At 45.2% G+C, this 18,304-nt stretch overlaps 1 protein-coding gene across 2 annotated transcripts in view; it reads right to left on the bottom strand.

Moving 5' to 3' along the window:
• Positions 1-18,304, bottom strand: part of LOC147121489 (ral GTPase-activating protein subunit alpha-2-like) — a 290,657-nt gene that overhangs the window by 205,082 nt on the left and 67,271 nt on the right. The window lies entirely within an intron of this gene.

Genomic DNA, 18,304 nt, shown 5'->3' with positions numbered 1-18,304 from the left:
AAATGTAAATGATTCAGAGGGCAATTTAGCAGTCTTCCACTACATCAGATGGTGATTTAAATCACACAAATTTTTATGACAATTCAGAAGATCGGGAAGACTGAAGGCAATGAGCACAAACATCCTGAATGAATTTTACATAACACTGAACAGTGGTGAGCAGAAATCCAACTAGTCATATTTATTACTCAACAGGAACTCATACATACACACAAGACCAATAGAGAGAAAACAACTCTGTAACAAGTCCCCGTTGGGTAAGATTTAGAATATTTTTAATGTGATTATATTACAAGCAGATTCAAGTATTACAGTACACTTAGCCTTAGATTTTCACACCATCACATCCAAGCTCAATCTTTCTGGCTAACTGTGTCTTTCATGTGCCAATCCGATATTTAAAGAATAAATACAGTGGCTACAAGAGCAGGCCAGAGGCTGGGAATTCTGCGGCGAGTGTCTCACCTCCTGACTCCTCAAAGCCTTTCCACCATATACAAGGCACAAGTCAGGAGTGTGATGGAATACTCCCACTTGCCTGGATGAGTGCAGCTCCAACAACACTCAAGAAGCTCGACACCATTCAGGATAAAGCAGCCCGCTTGATTGGCACTCCATCCACCACCTTCAACATTCACTCCCTCCACCACCGGCGCACTGTGGCTGCAGTGTGTACCATCTACAAGATGCACTGCAGCAACTCGCCAAAGCTCCTTCAACAGCACCTTCCAAACCCGCGACCTCTACCACTTAGAAGGACAAGGGCAGCAGACGCATGGGAACATCACCACCTACAAGTTCCCCTCCAAGCCACACACCATCCTGACTTGGACCTGTATCGCCGTTCCTTCACTGTCGCTGGGCCAAAATCCTGGAACTCCCTTCCAAACAGCATTGTGGGTGTACCTACACCATATGGACTGCAGCGGTTCAAGAAGGTGGCTCACCACCATCTTCTCAAGGGCAATTAGGGATGGGCACTAAATGCAGGCCTAGCCAGCGACGCCCACATCCCATCAATGAATTAAAAAAAACTTGCATTTATAAAGCACTTTACATGCGGCATTTCTATAGTTCGGACTACGAAAGAGCCACGTCCATGTGCCAACCCCCTGCAGTTACAGTGCTAAAGCCTGATCCCAATAAACTTAGAAGATAGGAGCAGGGGTAGGCCATTTGGCCCCTCGAGCCTGCTCCGCCATTCAATGCGATCATGGCTGATCATCCAAATTCAGTACCCAGTCCCTGCCTTCTCCCCATATCCCTTGATCCCTTTAGCCTGAAGAAATATATCTAACTCCTTCTTGAATATATTTAATGAATTGGCCTCAACTGCCTTCTGCGGTAGAGAATGCCACAGGGTCACCACTCTCTGGGTGAAGAAATTCCTCCTCATTTCTGTCCTAAATGGCTTACCCCTTATCCTTAGACTGTGACCCCTAGTTCTGGACTCCCCCGACCATCGGGAACATCCTCCCTGCACCTAGTCTGTCCAGTCCTGTCAGAATTTTATAAGTTTCAATGAGGTCCCCTCTCATTCTTCTAAACTCTAGCGAGTATAAGCCCAATCGACCCAATCTCTCCTCATACGTCATTCCTGCCATCCCAGGTATCAGCCTGGTGAATCGTCGCTGAACTCCTTCCATGGCAAGAACATCCTTCCTCAGATAAGGCGACCAAAACTGCACACAATACTCGAGATGTAGGTCTACAATTCTGTCATCAGGATAAGGGAACAAGTTTTAGCAGTGTTAACATGGGGAATTGGTGCATGAAGTCACTTTGTTGAGTTCCGAACTACAGACGCACAGTGCCCCATGTCCAAGAAACATTTCAAAATGCTTTGCATTCAATAAGATACTTTGAAATACTGTATAGCAACTATTACATTAGTCATTATTTGCACAGAAAGATTCTACAAAAACTATGAGATGAATGATTAGTTCATCCGTTTTTGGTGGTACTGGTTGAGGGAGGAAGTCATGCAAGAACTGATAGAGGTCAAGATTATGAAGGGTTATAAAAAAGGTAAATAGTGACAGATTGTTTCCACCGGCCTGTGAGACAGTAACAAGGGGGCACAAATTTAAGGCAACCATAAAAAGAATTAAAGGGAGGTTTTTACAGAGAGTGGTTAGAAAGTGGAATTCTTTGCCATGAACTATTCTTAAAGCAGAGTTCATAAATTATTTTAAAAAGGAATGTTGCTTGCAAAGGAAGAATATTGAATGGCACAGTGAGCAAACAGGAAAGTGAGATTTTAGCCTAGATAACTCATGTGGAGAAAGAGAAAAAGAGTGCGCACACACTGGGAGAGACAAACAGTTCCAAAAAGCCAGTCATGACAGCCAAAGTACTGCTACCTATGGTAGGAAAGGAGGATGCACAGGAGGCCAGCATCAGATGACCAAAGATTAGGGTTGGGATGTGGAGGTGGTTATAGAGGGCTGGTGGGGCAGGGCCTTGGGGGAAATTTGTAAACAAAGACAAGGATGCATTCCTGTAGTGTTAAACATATTGGGGAGGAACAGGGTACCACTGGAGGGTGGCAAAAGCAGCACTGATGGGCAAGTGGAATTTGATGCAGGACAGGTGGAATAAAAAAGTATATACTATGCTTAGAGTGGATAAGTCACCTGGCCCAGATGGCTTGCATCCCAGGTTGCTAAGGGAATTGGGGGAGGAGATAGCGGAAGGGCTTGCCGTAATTTTCCAATCTTCCCTGGATGCGAGGGAGGTGCCCGAGGATTGGAAAGTGGCAAATGTGACACTATTGTTCAAGAAAGGGTGTAAGGACAATCCTAGTAACTACAGGCTGGTCAGTTTAACATCAGCGCTGGGTAAAGTTTTAGAAACAATAATCAAGGAAAAAATTAACGGGCACTTGGAGAGGTTTAAGCTAATTAAGGAGAGCCAACACAGATTTGTAAAAGGCAGATCGTGTTTGACTAATCTAATTGAATTTTTTGATGAAGTAACAGAGGATTGATGAAGGGAATGCAATGGATGTTGTCTACATGGATTGTAGGAAAGCGTTTGACAAAGTACCACATAGAAGGCTGGTTAACAAAATTGAGACTCATGGAATATGGGTTAGTGGCAGCTTGGATAAGGAATTGGCTTAAGGACAGAAAACAGCGATTTGTGGTAAATGGCTGTTTTTCCAGACTGGAGGATGGTAGACAGTGGTATCTAAATCATTTAATGACCTGGATATTGAAATACAGAGTAGAATTTCTAAATTTGCCAATGACACCAAACTTGGGGGTGTGGCAAACAGCAAGTATGATACCAATCGATTGCAACAGGACATAGAAAGTCTAGCAGAATGGGCAGATGGAATTTAATATGGAGAAGTGCAAGGTGATGCATTTTGGCAGAAGGAACAGGGAGGGGCAAGATACACTTAATGGCACAGTGTTAATGAGTGAGCAGGGACAGAGGGAGCTGGGAGTTAATGTGCATAGGTCCCTGAAGGTGGCAGGACACATTGAGAGAGTGGTTAGCAAAGCATATGGGATCTTGGGCTTCATAAATAGAGGTATTGAGTACAAAAGTAGAGAAGTTATGCTGAAACTTTATAAAGCGCTGGTTAGGCCACAACTGGAGTACTGTGTCCAGTTCTGGTCACCACACTTTAGGAAGGATGTGAAGACCCTTGAGAGGGTGCAGAGGAGATTTACCAGAATGGTTCTGGGGATGGGGAATCGTAGCTACAAGGACAGGTTGGAGTAGCTGGATTTGTTTTCATTAGAGCAAAGGAGGTTGAGGGGTGATTTGATAGAGGTGTACAAGATTATGACGGGTTTGGATAGGCTAGACGGGGAAAGGCTGTTCCCGCTAGTTGATGGTACAAGGAATAGGGGACACAGATTTAAGGTTTTGGGGAAGAGATACAGGGGGACGTGAGGAAAAACTTTTTTATGCAGTGAGTGGTGAGGACCAGGAACTCGCTGCTGATGGAAGTGGTGGAAGCGGAGACACTCAATGTTTTCAAGGGGAGACTGGATAGGCACTTGAGGGAAATAAACTGGCAGGGCTACAGGGATAGAGCGGGGGAATGGGACTGACTGGATTGCTCTAGAGAGCTGGCATGGACTCGATGGGCCGAGTGGCCTCCTTCTGTGCTGTTATGACTATGACTTCAAACGCTACACTAAATTGTTGATTTTTTGTTTATATCAGTGTCAACTTGTAACATTCATGTTTAAAGTGCTAAAACAGATACTTAAAATTGTGGCGTACAATACAGAAAATAGAAATGAAAGTAGTTTGTTTATAATGATAGTTACTTTCTCGGAAAGTCATAATTAAATACATACATTCATACACATAAGTAAAGGAATATATACATACATATACGCAAAGGAATATATACAGACATACATACATAATTACTTAAAAGAATATATTACTGATGAAAAGTTTCTTTCTTAAAAATGTTGGAGTCATTTTCACATTTAATAAACACAGCAAATTCAATTCACATAGCCACAATTGCTCCTTCTACCTACAGTACTGAAAACCCGTTTTAAAAGACAAAAATAAACTTTAAAACTTACCTCAGCATTTCTTAAAATAACTTTCCTCCCTTTCCCAAACAAAAATATTGCCTTTCAGAAGCTCCACGATAAAATATATCTTCCTCCGCAGCCTCTGGAGCAACTGTACTCATGCTTTTTTCATGTGTAAGTTGTAAGGACTTAACCTCACTGAAAGCATGAATGAAACCGGCGAATTTTACTGCGCACGCGCTGCCTGTGCAGTTGCATGCGTTCTGCCTCTGAACCCCTTTGTTCAGAGGACAGGAAATGCCGGTTTTCCCCGCATGCGCTGTGCATGCTGAAAACCGGCATTTCCTCCGGCCAGACGCGCGAGTACCCTGACCGTACTCACGTGTTTGGAAGGGAATTACTGGGCCAACATTTTACATGTCAATAAAATGAAAAATTTAACAATTGCACGATTTGCCCCCTCGCATCTGCGACTGAGGGTCCAAGGAGGTGCATTGCGCAAGAGGTCATTGTCGTACGTATCCTCACACTGTTCCCTTTCGGGAACTGTATGAAGTGGTGGAAGGATTTCTGGCCACGTTAACGTTCCTTCCGTGACCATAACCATCTTCATACCAGCCATTAGGGTGGTTAGTCCTATGGCGTGAGGGTTTTACGGGCTCCCACAACCCATCTGAGGGGGGGGGAGGGGGGGGGCCACCCACACCCGCGGACGCAAGTATCCCGCTGGATGTCCACCCAGAATTTATAGTTGGAACTCCGACTCCACTTGCCGGGACTGTCTGGAGCGGGGCTCGAAACCCTACTCCTTCTGGCCCAGCGGCGGGGATGCTTACCGCTACGCAAAAGGCCCACTCCGCGCAAAAGGTGACACCCTTACATTTCCTGCGCCTTTTCCCTCCCAGTGACTGAAGCCCTATGCTGCCACTTGAAAGACCAAGCTATCATCTGTCCTTTTTGCGGCGCCTTGGACTTCTCATTACCAATGATGAGCAGGCGCTGCGCCTCCACCTCGTTGAGGAGATTGCTGAGGTCATCATCAGTTCAATTGTGAGTTCTTTTAATGCCGTGAATTGTGCTCATTCCAGCCATTTCACGTTGCTAATCTGAGTGGGCCTTTGGCGTAGCGGTAGCATCCCTGCCGCTGGGCCACACGGCGTAGGGTTTCTAACCCCGCTCCAGACAGTCCCGGCAAGTGGAGTCGGAGCTCCGGCTCTAAATTCTGGGTAGATATCCAGTGGGATATTTGCGTCCGTGGGTGTGGGTGGCCCCCCCCCCCCCTCGTATAGGTTGTGGGAGCCCGTAAAACCCTCCCGCCATAGGACTAACCACCCTAATGGCTGGTACAAAGATGGTTACGGTCACGGAAGGAGCGTTAATCACGGCCAGAAATCCTTCCACCACTTCATACCGTTCCCCAAAGGGAATAGTGTGAAGACACATACGATGACGACGTTGCTAATTAAATAAATGGAATGAAAAAAATGCTTTCAGGAGTCTTTAAATCGCTTTAATTCTGTTTAAAACTACTTCAGATTCTTCAAAATAATGTAAACGTTTATAAAAGTTACCAAAAGCTTCTTAAAAATACCAAAAACCTATTTAAAATGCTTCTCTACGTGTAAAAATGCTTTGCAGCTTGTGAGAAACATTGGGGGCGTGTCCTTTTAAAATGAGACCTCAAGGGGTGTGTCTCACTTGCACTGCGCGCTCCAGGCTTCGCGCTGGTTGCACTCCTGGGTGGCGTGACATCAGACGCTGCCCGGGAGTCAACATTTTAAAACAGGAATTCCAGGCGTCCCTGAAGCTCAACGGCCGGCACGTCGGGTAAGTGCAGATCGGGGGCTTGCATGCGCGGCAAGCCCCCGACCCGAATTTCTGCCCCAAATATGTTTTTGCTTACATTCAACTCTAAAAAGGTCTGCACATTCTTTATATTTTTGATGCATTCTAAATCCTAGCAACTTTAAATTTATAGTTTCAATCCTAAAAGGCAAAAATATTTAAAATTTTCAACAAACAAGATTTTAAACAGTTGTGTCTAATCAAGTACAGTAGTTATTTGCTGCGACTTTGTTTAAATGCCTTCTCAGGTAAATTACTGACTCCATTTTTTTGGTTGAGAGGTGGAAGAAATTCCAAAGGATTTGATATTTCAGTTCCCCTGATTTAAACTGGTTTACAGTGGGTATCGTGAAAGTCCAACTGAGTAAATAAGTAGCATTCATCAACATTTCAATTAAAAGTATAAGCAAGGATTTTTTTTAGGCAAAACTCTTGACTTCTTTGCCCGATCTTCCCCTTATCATGAATTTTGTACAGGTGTTTTTTTTAATGAAATATTTGGCAAAAATCTATTTATATACTTAAAATTGTGAGATTTGCCCCTTTTGTCAATTCGAGTAAAGGTTGTGGTGCAATTTCAATTCAGCCATTTAGAAAAACCTGCCTATTTAAGCAAATGGATTTAAGTGCACACTCACAAATGTAGGCTTCTGCACTGATTTGTTGTTAGCAACAAGTCGTTTCAAAGCAAATCTTGATGTCACCAATAAATCCACTCTTGAGACCTACCTTTCCTTGCATGCACTTCAAATCCAATTAGATTATCCAATTGGAAGCTATTATATAACCTACTAGCTGGGGGTGCCCGGCGGTGCCGATGCTTTTTTGAGGGCATGTTGTTGGAAGAGAGAGAGGGAGCGACTGGGGGGGAAGGAGAGAGAGGGAAGGAGAAAGAGAGAGAGGGAAGGAGAAAGAGAGAGAGGGAAGGAGAAAGAGAGAGAGGGAAGGAGAAAGAGAGAGAGGGAAGGAGAAAGAGAGAGAGGGAAGGAGAGAGAGAGAGAGGGAAGGAGAGAGAGAGAGAGAGAGGAAGGAGAGAGAGAGAGAGAGGGAAGGAGGAAGAGAGAGAGAGAGAGAGAGAGAGAGAGAGAGAGAGAAGAGAGAGAGAGAGGAGAGAGAGGAAGGAGAGAGAGAGAGAGAGAGGAGAGAGAGAGGGAAGGAGAGAGAGAGAGAGAGGGAGGAAGAGAGTGAGAGAGAGAGAGAGAGAGGGAAGGAGAGAGAGAGAGAGAGGGAAGGAGAGAGAGAGAGAGAGAGAGAGAGAGGGAAGAAGAGAGAGAGAGAGAGAGGAAGAGAGAGAGAGAGAGAGGAGGAGAGGGAGAGAGAGAGGGAAGGGGAGAGAGAGGGAAGGGGAGAGAGAGGGAAGGGAGAGGAGAGAGGAGGAGAGAGAGAGAGATGAGGAGATGAGGAGGAAGGGGAGAGAGAGGGTAGGGGAGATAGGGAAGGAGAGAGAAGGAAGGGGGAGAGAGAAGGAAGGGGAAGAGAGTGTGGGAAGGAGAGAGAGAGAGAGAGGGAAGGAGAGAGAGAGAGAGGGAAGGAAGAGAGAGAGAGGGAAGGAGAGAGAGAGAGAGAGGGAAGGAGAGAGAGAGAGAGAGGGAAGGAGAGAGAGAGGGAAGGAGAGAGAGAGGGAAGGAGAGGAGAGAGGAAGGAGTGAGAGAGGGAAGGAGAGGAGAGAGGAAGGAGAGAGAGAGAGGGAAGGAGAGAGAGAGAGGGAAGGAGAGAGAGAGAGGGAAGGAGAGAGAGAGAGGGAAGGAGAGAGAGAAGGAGAGAGAGAGAGAGACACATTCAAAACGGAGACACATGGGAAAACCATTTTGAAAAATTATACCAGAAAAACACACTAAGCCCAGAGCAATACCAAATATGCGAAAAACTGGCAAAGCTAGAATTTGTCATAAAAGATAACCAAAACCCGATAGACCCCATAATATCTGAAAAAGAGCTAATTGAAAAATTCAAGGACCTGCGACCAGGAAAAGCTTGCGGTGCAGACGGCATCCTAAGCGAGATGATTAAACACGCAGGCGATAAAATGAAATTGGCTATACTGAAACTCTTCAAATTGGTTCTGAGTGTCGGTTACTTCCCTGATATCTGGAACAAAGGACTCATAACGCCCATATACAAAAGTGGGGACAAAGTTGACCCAAATAACTATCAAGGCATCTGTGTAAACAGTAACCTGGGGAAGATTTTCTGTAGTATCATAAACAAAAGACTTATAAACTTCCTGGAGGAGCACAATGTCTTGAGTAAAAGCCAAATTGGATTCCTACCAAACTATAGAACATCAGATCATATCTTCACCCTACAGACCCTAATTGACAAACATGTTCATCAAAACAAAAGCAAAATTTTTGCCTGCTTTATAGATTTCCAGAAGGCTTTCGATTCCATTTGGCACGACGGTCTATTCTTGAAACTTATTGAAAGTGGTGTAGGGGGAAAATCATATGATGTAATTAAATCAATGTATACAAACAATAAATGTGCAGTTAAAATTGGAGACAAACAAACAAAATACTTCCCACAGGGGCGGGGGGTGACGCAGGGCTCGCCCATCTCACCGACACTCTTTAATATTTACATAAATGAATTGGCAAAACTACTTGAACAATCTACAGCACCCGGCCTCACCCTATATGAATCCAAGGTTAAATTCCTCCTCTATGCAGATGACCTGGTTCTGCTGTCACCAACTAAAGAGGGTCTACAGCAGAACCTGGATCTGCTGGAGTCATTCTGTCAGACCTGGGCCCTGACAATAAACCCCCAAAAAACCAAAGTCCTTGTGTTCCAGCAAAGATCCAGACATCAGGGACCCAGAATAAATTTCACACTAGGAACTAAAAATCGAACAAACCACTAACTACATATACTTGGGCATAAAAATCAGCTCTACGGGAAATTTTCACCTGGCTGTGAATGAATTGAAAGAGAAAGCTAGAAGGGCTTTCTATGCCATAAAAAGTTCAATCCAAATAGAAATCCCAATTAGCATTTGGCTCAAAATTTTCAAATCAGTAATTGAACCAATTGCACTCTATGGCAGTGAGGTGTGGGGACCGCTAACACAACAAGAATTTGCAAAATGGGACAAACATCCAATTGAGATCCTACATGCAGAATTCTGTAAAAGTATCCTCCGGACTCAAAGGAAAACAGTAAACAAGGCATGCAGGGCAGAACTAGGCCAATATCCACTATCCAAAAAAGAGCCACCAAATTTTGGAAACACCTAAAAATGAGCAACCCCCACTGCTATCATTACGAACCCTTGAAATGCCAAGAGAGGACCATAAAGAAGAATACCCTCAGTCAACTAGTCCTGGGACTCAGTGAAGTAACTACGAACACTACTAACAATAACCAGCCCCAGGACAGTGACATCGTAGCACAGAGAATTCGACCCAACACAATTGTCACTGAGCAAAAGGAAAAATACCTGTCATATTGGGCAGAAACAACAAAAACCCAAAACAAACTCAATTGCTACTTGGACCTAAACAAACAATACAACATGGCTGAATACCTGACCATGGTAAAGGATAGCAAACTGAGAAAAACCTCGACAAGGTACAGACTTAGTGAACATAGCCTGGCGATCGAAAAAGGTAGACACAGACAGACCCAGCTGCCAAGAGAGGACAGGATATGCGCTCACTGCAGTCAGGGAGTGGTTGAGACAGAGATGCATCTCCTCACAGCTTGTGGAAAATATCAGGGCATCAGGGAGAATTTCTACCAAAAATTCTCACAAATATGCCCCGAATTCAGAAATTTGAATGACGACCAAAAACTCCCATACCTACTAGGGGAACAGAGAAACTGTGTAACCCTAGCGGCACACTATGTTACAGCTTGCCATAAACAGAGGGACAACCAGTAAACCTAAGAAGAGTATATACAAATTATACGAATGTATATTTATACACTCAGGGATATATCTGTTTATACACTGTATGAATAGATCTGCGTTTATGTGTTCAACCATAAATGTTTTTCGATGCTTTGGCAGCATAAGATGTACCTTATCATGCCAATAAAGCGGTTTGAATTGAATTGAGAGAGAGAGGAAAGGAGAGAGAGACAGGGTGAGAGAGAGAGAGAGAGAGATTGAGAGTGAGAGAGAGAGAGAGAGAGAGAGAGAGAGAGAGAGAGAGATTGGGAGTGTGAGAGAGAGAGACACAATAGAAGCCCTACATGCAGAATTTTGCCGAAGCATTCTTCGCACCCAAAGGAAAACACCAACAAATGCATGCAGAGCCGAACTAGGCAGATACCCACTGATAATAAACATCCAAAAACGAGCACTAAACTTCCTAAATCACCTCAAATCTAGCTCCCCAGACACCCTTCATTTTAAAGCCTTCCAGACCCAAGAGCTAAACCCAGAAAAGAGTCCCCTGAGTCAGCTGCTACTGAAACTAAGTACTCCTACTCAGCCGGACCCTGACCAGTCCCAGACCAACACTGCCGTCCAAACACCAATCCGAGTGAACCAAATCATTAAACAATGCAAAGAAACCTACCTGGAACATTGGAACAAAATAACCAAAAGCCAAAGCAGATTAGAATGTTACCAGGCCCTAAAAAGAGAATATAAACTGGCAGACTATCTCTCGACCATCAGAGACACAAAACAGAGACAGACCCTCACCAGGTACAGACTAAGCGACCACCAACTGGCAATTGAAAAAGGAAGATGCAAGAAATCCTGGCAGCCTAGAGAGAATAGAATATGTGATCAATGTCTGGCCGGCAAGGTTGAGACAGAGATGCATTTCCTCCTAAAATGCGAAAAATTCAACACAACAAGAAACATATTATTTGACAAGCCCAGCCAAACAACCCCAGATTTCAAAGAATTGGATGACCTGTCAAAATTAAGATTAGTCCTGGGAGAAGGAGACAGACCATACCTTGGTGCCAAATATGTAACAACATGTCACAACCTGAGGACTGTTTAAAATTAATACTGAATGTACCCAACGATGTACAACGACTGTTTAAATTAATATTGTTTAAAGTAATATTGTATGTACCCAACGAAGGTCAAAATTGTTTGACACCTACAGAATGTTGGAAAACTGTACTTTTTGTTATGTAAGCTTTGGCAATATGGTTCCCTGTAAACTTTCATGCCAATAAAGCATTTGAATTGAATTGAACTGAATTTTGAGAGAGAGAGAGAGAGAGAGATTGGGAGTGTGAGAGAGAGAGACGCGGCCGCTCACCTGATGGCTTTGGGTCGGGCTCTGGGGCGGGGCTGTTGACGCCGCGGGTTAGTTTTGTGCGCGGCGGCCGGTGACCTGGTCGCTTTGGGTCGGGCTCTCGGGCAGGGCTGTTGACGCCGCGGGGAAGTTTTGTGCGCGGTGGCCGGTGACCTGGTGGCTTTGGGTCGGGCTCTCGGGCGGGGCTGTTGACGCCGCGGGGAAGTTTTGTGCGCGGCAGCTCCCGGCACAGCCCGCCGCGGCTCCCGGCACAGCCCGCCGCGGCCAGTGACCTGTTGGCTTTGGGTCGGGGCTGTTGATGCTGCGGGGAAGTTTTGTGCGCGGCGGCTCCCGGCACGGCCCGCAACTCAAGGCCCAGGCTTACCGGGCTGCTAGGCCGCGCCCGGTGCCGGCACAGCCGCTCGAAATGGCCGTCAAAGTAGGCGAGCCTCCGGGCGAAGGGCAGGGGATCGCTTCATTTCCTACTGTTGCTAAATACAATTTAAAACTCAAATAAATTGTTATTTTCCTTCATTCCCTAACACACAGAAAGTGTGGGGAAAAAATCGCGAAGAATCAAGATGGCGGCCACTCACCTCGGTTCAGAATGATAAGGCCCGCCCACACATGCACCGATTGGTCAACCGTCAGGTCACTGAACTGTAGGATTGGTCAATCGTCAAGTCACTCAACACTCAACTGTAGGATGGCCCGCCCGCACGCGCAATGAACCCGCCCCCGTGACGCAGCGATTGGTCAACCGTCGGTCAACTGTCAGGTCGCTCGACCGTACGATTGGTCAACCTTCACGTCACTCAATGCTAATGAGCAAATGAGCGGAACTTTTCCCATTTAATGAGCAGAATTTTGAACGTTTTTGGGATACCGTGGGCACGATTTTTGTCTGACGGAAAAGTAAATACGCCTATGACCGGTCCGTAATCGTAAGCTTTCTTTTGATGTGACGCGCGTGTAGGTACGCTCTATAACTTTCGAATGTATAGAGAACAGACAGAGACAGACGAGGTCTTTTATCTTGGCTTACTTCTCATTGCAATCCACTATTCTAACCATGTGACCCTATTAACAATATTACTTATTCATGAAACAGTATAATGTGACTTGAGATTTTTTTTTTTTTTATAAATGAGCAGGTATATGCAGCCTCAGCTAACTAATATCTCAAAATGCATTGAAAACCCCCATGTCAATTTAACCTGTGTCAATGGCTTTTTCCATTATAAAAGTACAGTATGCACATTAACTTGCAATACCCGTTACACTTGCAGGCAACACTGCAATAAAGGTTTCCAATGTTAACTGTTGTTATGTAATGTAAGCTTACAAGTACATCACAACTGCTAACATCTATTGGGAACAGTAAAAAAAAGGTAGGAAAAATCAGGAGCACTAAAACATTGAAGAAGTAACTGCGAAGTTTTTTTAAAAACGGATACCACCACAAATGGAGAAATTTGGGGCGTTAAAAGGTCAAAGGGAGATTGACTAGTAAATGAAAAAAAATAAGCAATCTGTACACAAATGTTCTTTATTATAGTCTTTTAAAACTGGAAATAGTGCAGTTATTTTAAAAGGCACGCCAAGGGAAGGCAGAATGTCACACAAAGTGGAAGCATGATCCCTCCCATCCTCCCGTTCCCACCCAAGGTGGTGTACAGTAAAAAAAAATTGAATGCAGTGTCTCCATCAAGTCATTCATGAATACCTTTTAACACTTAGCTAACAAGAGTTCGAGGAAACCGGCACCCATTCCACCCTCTTGGCTACAAGAACAACCCACTTTAATAATATATATGATGTTAGGATAGCTAACCCAGTAACAACTGTACTGTAAAACTCATCTATTGTCTGGAAACAGGATAATTTCACAAAGTCGAGGTTATTGGGATATCCCTACTCCCCAGTATTTTTGTGTGAAGACAATGCCTCTTTAAAATGTGATATTTTTATCTGCATGTCATGAAACAGTCCTGCATTAAACTGAATACTTTGGAAACATTAACATTAGCATTTTAACCACCATTATGTCAAAGGGATGTTGTGCATTGTTTCCAAGGTCATGAAATCAATGAGTATTTACATCGCACAACTCAAACATTTTCATATAATAATTTTGTACAAAATACAAAAACAAGTTGTAATAACCTACGCTTCATCACCAGGCTTATTTAGTGCTACCAGCCTGCTACAAAAAAACTGCTATTAAGCCAATATGCTTTAATGTCCCAATATGCTTCTTGCATGATGCTACCAAGTCAAGTTGCTCCTACTGGGACTTCAATGTTATCATGTTATATAGCCCAAAATGCTCTCGCCAGACAGAATCCTAGTTAGCAAGAATAACATTTCACTGAAATCCTAGTGCCAACACTGAACTGCTAATCTCATATGTTCAACATAGTTGGTGGGTTCTAGGTCAATCAAAATCCATTTCAATGTGCAATTTGTCTAGCTTGCTACAGAAAGTAAAGTTACATACTTTGTAGTGTCATGTGTCATCAAATGATAGCATGCCTCATACACAGCAGAACTTAGCCAATCTTGTTTGACTTTGGTAAAATCACATTTTTTTCTCTTGACCCCCTGTTCCTACCCTGTATGAAGACCCAGGGTATGCACAATAACTCAATCTGTTTTGAACTGCAATATTGTACAAACTACTCTTTTGAAAATTCCTAAACATAGAACAGGCCTAAGGGAATGAATGGTTGGGAGGAGCATGGCTTGGGAAGGATGCTATCATTCAATGAATGGCAAAGCCCTACAGAGTAGGTAAACCTTACCTTATTGTTTATTCAGGCATCTGTCAAACACAATAGGGCCATACCAAAATAGTACCAATCTAGACGAGTAAAGCCCCAGCTAGTTGCCAAATAAATCTGGCAAAAACATTACATTTTTCCAACAGCTAAGATAAACAAATAAATAGTCATGTCTGGTAAACATAGCTGCCTTCAGAAACCGTCGATGCAAACCCAATTAAGAAAATCCCAAGACATAGTCATGGCGCGAGTAAAATGGCCCTTAACTGCACCACTGGATTTTGATTAGCCTTCACCACCAGGTGTAATAACATAATAATTTGCCAGATTTTTAGAAGTAGTACAATTTAAAAGGACCTCAGAAGTTAACAAGTCCAGAATCCAACAACTATGTTGAACACATACGAGATTACTGGTTCAGGGCTGGCACTAGGATTTCAGCGAGTTCTCCTGGTGTCTGAGGCAACATTTATCCCTTAACCAATATCACAAACAGATTATCAAGTCATTTATTTCAATGCGGTTTGTGGAATCTTGCTATGCGCAACTTGGCTGCCACATTTCTTTACATTACAAGTGACTGCACTTCATGAAGTACATTGGCTGAGAAGTGCTTTTGGATGACTGGAGGTCATGAAAGGCACTATGTTGGTTCTTTTGTTCTTTATACAGTGCTCACTACATGCAGGAAGACATCCTTGGGACACACAACAATAAGGAGAAAAGGGGTACAATGAACATCATAAATGGGAATAGAGGAAAGGAATACAAAGGCTAGGATGGGGAACCAAAGGGACAGTCAAAGAGGAGAGTTTTGAACGCATGGATGGATGCAACAAGGCAGGGGAAAGTACTTAGAGAATTGCAGAGGGCAGACGCGTAGTGGCTGAACAAACAGCAGATTGAGGGCCACTGATGATGGAACAGAGGGAGAAAGGAGCAAGGAAAATGTTGGTGTTAGAGGAGTGGTATAAAACAGCAGGAGATCACCGAGGTACGTTGAAGCAAAGCCATGGAGAGACTCGAAAACAAACAAGAATTTTGAAATCAACACACTGGGACAGGAGTCAATGAAGGTGGAGAGAACAGGATTAATAGGAGTATGGGATTTAGTGCAGATAAGGACTTGCCCTGTGGCACTTTTGATAAGTTGAAGCTTGTAGAGGGTTGGCAGAAGGGTGCTGTAAGAAGTCAAACGTTGAGATAATAAAAAGAGAATGACTACAGCTTTTGCAGCAAAGGGGAAGAAATATGGGCAGAAATAGACAATGCTATAGAGCTGAAAAAAAGTGGTTTCCTTAACAGGAGATGTGGGAAGAGAGTTGAGCTCGGTGTCAGTAAGACAGCAAGGTTCCACACTTCCTGACTCAGTTTAAGATGGCATCTGAGGAGGTTGATGGACTTGAGGCCAGAGGCACTGACGTGAGCAAAAAAGATGGCCGCAGTTTTGACAACATTCAGCTGGAGGAAATTTTGGCTTATTCAAATCTTGAGAAGTTATTTTAAACTTATATAGAACCTTGGTTAGACCACACTTACTGTACTGTGCACAGTTCTGGTTTCCCTGATATTACAAAAAGGATATAGAAGTACTAGAGAAGGTGCAAAAAAGAATTACAAGGTTGATACCAGAACCGAGCGGTTATAATTATCATGATTATAATTATTGGATGATATAATTGGGATTACGGAGACATGGCTCTAGGGTGACCAAGGCTGGGAATTCAACATCCAGGGGTATTCAATATTCAGGAAGGACAGGCAAAAAGGAAAAGGCAGTGGGGTAGCATTGCTGGCTAAAGATGAGATTAACACAATAGTAAGGAAGGATATTAGCTCTGATGATGTGGAATCTGTATGGATAGAGCTGAGAAATACCAAGGGGCAGAAAACATTAGTGGGAGTTCTATACAAACCCCCAAACAGTAATGCAGAGGTTGGGGATGGTGATGTGCCTCAATAATTCTGAGACTCGAAGTTAGCAGAACAAAACAAGGCTTTTATTAACTTAGAACGTAACACGTAAGCGAGAGAGATGTCTTCCTTCTGGAGGCTGAGGCCAGACTGAGCCAACCTACAAACGGGGCCAGGTATGGGCGGAGCCCTACACACAGCACATTCCAGTATACACTACAGCACATTCCAGTACACAATACAATGAGGTCTGGGGGAAGGGAAATGGCACTGAAACCGATCTCAGTCACAGGCAGTGATGATGATGAATATTTCATCACATTCACCCCTTCTATAGATTTAGTCTGTTCAGGGGTTTGATAGTCCTCTGCGACCGACGTGGCTGTTGCGGTGCCGCGGGTGTCCCCGGTAGCCTCCTGGGTCTCTGCCGGGGGTGCCGCCAGGGTTGTTGAAGGGGTAGTTGGTGGGGGTGCCGTTGGTCGGTGTTCTTCCGGGGGTGATGAAAGAGTAGTGGGTGGGTAAGAGTTGCTGTGATCGTCGTTGCCGCTATTGCCGTGGTTGTTGTCGATGCCGGCTGGGGCGACGTCTTTTATGGACACGGTGTCCTCCCTTCCGTCGGCGTGCCGGACATATGCTTATTGGGGGTTGGCGTGGAGTAGGTGTACTGGCTCCACGAGAGGGTCCGTCTTGTGGCCCCTCACATGCCTTCGCACGAGTACCGGACCTGGGGTGGAGAGCCATGACGGCATGGATACGCCTGAGGTGGATTTCCGGGGGAAGACAAACATTCGTTCATGGGGCGTGGTATTAGTGGCCGTACACAATAGCGACCGTATCGAATGGAGCACATCCGAGAGGACTTCCTGCCAGCGGGAGATAGGGAGGCCCTTGGTCCTTAGAGCTAGAGTGACTGCTTTCCATACTGTCCCGTTCTCTCGCTCCACTTGGCCGTTACCCCGGGGGTTGTAGCTGGTGGTACGGCCCGTGGCGATCCCCCTGGACAGCATGTACTGGCGTAGTTCTTCACTCATGAAGGACGCCCCCCTATCCGTATGGATGTAGCTCGGCATACCGAACAGGCAGAACAGGCTGTTGAGGCATTTAATGACCGTGGCGCTGGTCATGTCTGGGCAGGGGAAGGCGAATGGGAACCGGGAGTATTCGTCCACAATGTTCAGGAAGTAAACAAACATTGCGGTCGACGGACGGGAGGGGGCCCTTGAAATCTAAGCTGAGCCGCTCAAAGGGCCGTGTAGCTTTGATTAAGTGGGCTCTATCTGGGCGGTAGAACCGAGGCTTGCACTCAGCGCAAGTGCGGCAGTTCCTGGTCAGGGACCGAACTTCCTCAATCGAGTAGGGTAAGGTACGGGACTTTATGAAGTGGAACAGCCGCGTGACCCCTGGGTGGCAGAGGTCGTTGTGGAGGGTCTGTAGCCGATCCCCGGTGGCGCTGGCACACATCCCTCGTGAGAGGGCGTCAGGGGATTCGTTAAGGGCCCCTGGCCGGTAAATGATGTCGTACTCGAAGGTGGAGAGCTCGATCCGCCACCTAAGAATCTTATCATTTTTAATCTTCCCCCTCTGTTTATTATTGAACATAAACGCTACCGACCGCTGGTCGGTAAGTAGGGTGAAGCGTTTGCCGGCTAGGTAGTGGCGCCAGTGGCGCACTGCCTCCACGATGGCTTGGGCCTCCTTTTCCACGGAGGAGTGTCTGATCTCGGGCCCTTGGAGGGTCCTCGAGAAGAAAGCTACGGGCCGCCCCGCCTGGTTGAGGGTGGCCGCCAAGGCGAAGTCAGACGCATCACTTTCCACTTGAAATGGAGTGTTCTCGTCCACTGCCTGTAGCGTGGCCCGCTCAATATCCTGCTTAATGCTTTTGAAGGCGGCGTGGGCCTCAGCAGAGAGTGGGAAAGAGGATGCTTTCAAGAGGGGGCGGGCTTTGTCGGAGTAGTTGGGGACCCATTGGGAATAATAAGAAAATAACCCCAGGCACCTTTTCAGGGCTTTGGGAGTGTTGGGCAGGGGCAGCTCCCGTAGG

This window comes from Somniosus microcephalus, chromosome 3, assembly GCF_052327205.1.
Source record: "Somniosus microcephalus isolate GS21.2 chromosome 3, FLI_Smic_1.0, whole genome shotgun sequence".
NCBI classification, from domain to species: Eukaryota; Metazoa; Chordata; class Chondrichthyes; order Squaliformes; family Somniosidae; genus Somniosus; species Somniosus microcephalus.
This window is presented reverse-complemented; position numbering and strand designations above follow the sequence as displayed.